At 42.0% G+C, this 3,616-nt stretch overlaps 1 long non-coding RNA gene across 1 annotated transcript; it reads left to right on the top strand.

Annotated features, from left to right (window-relative positions):
- The first annotated feature begins 538 nt into the window (after nucleotides 1-538).
- Nucleotides 539-2,448, top strand: LOC309533457. Its single transcript, XR_014220250.1, has 2 exons — nucleotides 539-980; nucleotides 2,070-2,448. It is a non-coding gene; the product is annotated as an uncharacterized lncRNA (long non-coding RNA).
- Nucleotides 2,449-3,616: the final 1,168 nt, after the last annotated feature.

Below are 3,616 nucleotides of genomic sequence, written 5' to 3'. Positions count from 1 at the left end.
GGTGTCCCTGGAAAATAGGGACACTTGGACGGTCTGTTGTATATAAATTCATAAACATGTTTCAAGAGCTGGTTAAAAACAACAACCACAATCCTAAGATATCTTTGTAATAAGGATCTCCTAGTCAAATCTCACTTTATCACCAACTATTAGAGTTTCTGGAATTTGCACATCATTCACAAAAGTCACATTTAGACTGCCTAAAATCCTTCACCAACTGTTCATGAGTAGGGGCACTATAGGCCACAATCACAACACAAATTTAAAGCCATGCATTTGAAACCACTTTAAACAGTCATGGATTTCTTCAAAGATTTCTGGGAACTGTTGTTTGTTCAGGATGCTGAGAGTTGTTAGGAGACCGCTGCTCCTGACAGAGAACTGCAGTTCCCAGCATTCCCTGGGAAAGGGGGTTGATTAATGTACCACTCTAGGAACTGTAGTTCTGTGCAAAGTAAAGAATGTCTTCCTTCATTAGCAATAAAGAATAAAATTTCAGGGATCCTGACTAGCGCTTAGAAAAACAGGGGGAAGCATTGGCCTTGACAGACATGTGAGCAAGAAAGGCCTTTCTTTTTTACAAAAGGAAGAAAATGAAAAACAACTTTTCCCAGAACTGAAAGTCCTCTCCCAGGCTAACATTTCAGAAATTGCTGACGTACGTGAATGAAAAACAGGCGATAACGGGGCACCTTGGGCTGTGCCTTCCCATGGCTCGGATCAGCCCCCCCTTTGCCAGCTGCGTTCCCTCCCCTCCTTCCCTCTCTTGCAAAAGTGATACTTCCCAAGCCTTCAGCAAAGCACAGTTCTTGCGTGGCCCCCATCTGCAGGTGCAGCCGAGGCCTTGGCAAGGGGGAAGGATGGTTATCGCTTCGGAAAACAGCAACACTGTCTTGTAATCCCTCCTCAAGGTCTTGGCCAAAGGATAAATTCTGAGGCAGAGGGACGTGGAGCACTGAAGAGCCCCGGCAACTGATCAGGTAAGACTCATTGAGAGGAGTTCCTTTTCGCATTGGGAGCAGGAGACAAGTCCAGAGCCTTCGGTGTTCCGGGCACTTTTTGGGGAGATTTTTCTACTTTTTCTTGCAATGCTGTGGCACTAGTAAGAGATTTCCTGGGGTTACAGAGGAGTTTTCTTGCATTGTGCCACACTTTAAAGCAACGAAATCACTTTTTGTTCAGTCTTTTTCTTCCTGCCGCACGTTGGTCCATATGTGAGTGTCTTTTCTTTGAGATATCTAGTTCTTGTGTTTTAGATGCTGTTGAAAGAAGCAGTGAATGGGGGCACTGCAAATAAATTAATGTTGCCTCATGTGGAAATGTAAATGGGTGCATAGGGAATATATTTGTGTGTATTTCATGTATGTTTTTCTTCTAGGTTTCTTGGCGACCTCTTTTCAAGCTGCAGGATTCCTCTCCATACTTGCTCGTTGTTCCTTTTTCCTATGCATATACTTCTTTGAGAATCTGATCTAAAGAGGCATACGGCATGGGAAAATGGGGCGATTGAGGTGCTCCACCGCCCTGCTCTTCTGCGGCAAGACATCTTCCAGAGGCAAAATGCGGGGGGCGGGGGGGACTTCTGAGTAAACTGGGCTGTAGGGTTGATTTGCAAAACCGCTTTTATGAGAAACTTGCATGAATTCTAAAGATTATTATTTTGCATGCCAGTTAGGTTTTTGAATGTGAAAGGGCACTTAAAAACAGTTTCTTTATTCTGAATAAGCAGGTTAGCTTTGGCTGTAATTCAAAGAGTAATGAATCATGTTTTTTAAAAAGTGAGTTAGCCTTTGATTTAGGAAATCTGTTATGTTGAGCTCATTTAGAATTGCCACCTTTTCGTAGTCAAAGGATCGGTGCTTTTAACGGCTGCATAGTAGGCAAAATTCAACAGGTGCAGCTTTCCCCAGCACAGGGAATCAGTTAATAGGAAATGCTTTATCTGTTTATTTCTGTCTTGCTAAAGGCAAGTGTTTCTCAGTAAGGAAGCCTGGGTGTGATTATGTGATATTATATTGTTAGAATATAAGAGAACATAAAACTAATTTTCTTCTTTGTTTCATCCACAGATCATTTTTCATGTAACTCTCAATGTTAAAGCAGCGGGAGAATCATTGCCTTGCTTTTTTTAAATCTGTTTCGAGATTGTTGCATCCCTTTCAGTTCAATTAATTTTCTAATTCTTACTCATCTGTATAAAATTGCTGTGTAATATGCCTATATGTTTTCTGACAGAACTTTGCATAATGATGTGCTGTATTTAATGATGTATTGAATTTTAAGCATTCACTGCAATAATGATCAAAAAGTACAAGTTCATAAATGCTATCAATTTGTGGGGAAATGTGGTTGCTTTGATTGTTTTGTGTCACCTTTCCTGGCTTCATTCAGTTTGTAAATGTGCTTCCCCTTTGAATTGCTGAACAATAAAAAGAACTCTTGACTGCACTTATGCCTCTTACTTATTTTGCATTAAGACGGGTGGAGTGAGAGCGAGGGAAGAAATAGAAACCGTGTGTTATTGTAGCAATACTTTCACATAGTCAGACTGGGAAATGAGTGTGGGGTGATTCAATGTGTTTGTGGGTGCTTCAACAACTTTAAAATTAAATCTAGGTGCCTCTGCGCGTGCGCGCACGCACACACACACACACACACAACCAATGATCCCAAAAGTGTAACGTTGCACAACAAGCAAACAACTGGTGCACTAGTTCACAGTGTGGTAATTGTATATTGAAACACAATAGCACTTAGGGTTCCCTGCAGTGTGGTTAAGCAATAGCAACACTTCAACATCTTCTTAAAAGGCTGCTTGGCAGCACACATGCTCCTAAACCCCATGGAAACCAGAGACATTTAAGTACACCTTTAAAACATTTAGGTTCCACCAAAACCGGGCATTCCGGGGTGCTGAGGTTACTCTGCATTGAGGGCAGGAGCTGCTCATCTTGAAACCAGCTCTCTGTGTTGAAATCTCATCAAAAACAATGGGACTTGTTCAAACTGGGCTGGGGAGGGATAAAATTGGGAACTCTTGCACAGAAACACAGGTAGCTGCCTTATATACATTGCTCCATTGCCTACACTGACGGGCAACAGCTCTCCAGGGTTTCACACAGGGGTCCCTCCACTCTGTACCTGAAGACACCAGGGTGGGAAGCAATGACCTGTCTGCTAACTAGATACTCTGCCACTGAGTGACAGCTATTCCCCTTGCTTTTTTATTTATTGAGAGAAGCTAAGTGCAGGGGACAATTGGGTAGAAACTCAACAGGTAAAACTTTCTCCATGAATAAGGATGCAGTGATAGGGAAAGCCTCATCTGTCCATTTATATGGACAGAGGCTTTGTGTCTTTAACAACTGCCTGAGAGACAAATCAATAGGAGCTTTCCTTATCATAGCACCCCCACTTCTGAACAGGGGAAAAACTTCACATGTTAAATTTATTTGCAGCTGCTAAAAACACAATGCTTCTATCCATATAAAAAGTGAAAAGAAAAGGGGTGCTAGGGCATTTCTTTTTACATATATTTAGTTGAAAATACACCCCCTCTCCTGCAACCCCCCCCCACTCTCTTTCAAATACAGTATTAAGAACAACTGGGGTCGGT

The sequence above is a fragment of the Podarcis vaucheri genome (assembly GCF_965113315.1).
Source record: "Podarcis vaucheri genome assembly, chromosome: 5".
Classification (NCBI taxonomy): Eukaryota; Metazoa; Chordata; class Lepidosauria; order Squamata; family Lacertidae; genus Podarcis; species Podarcis vaucheri.
The sequence above is the reverse complement of the archived record's forward strand: the minus strand, read 5'-3'. Positions and strand labels throughout refer to the sequence as shown.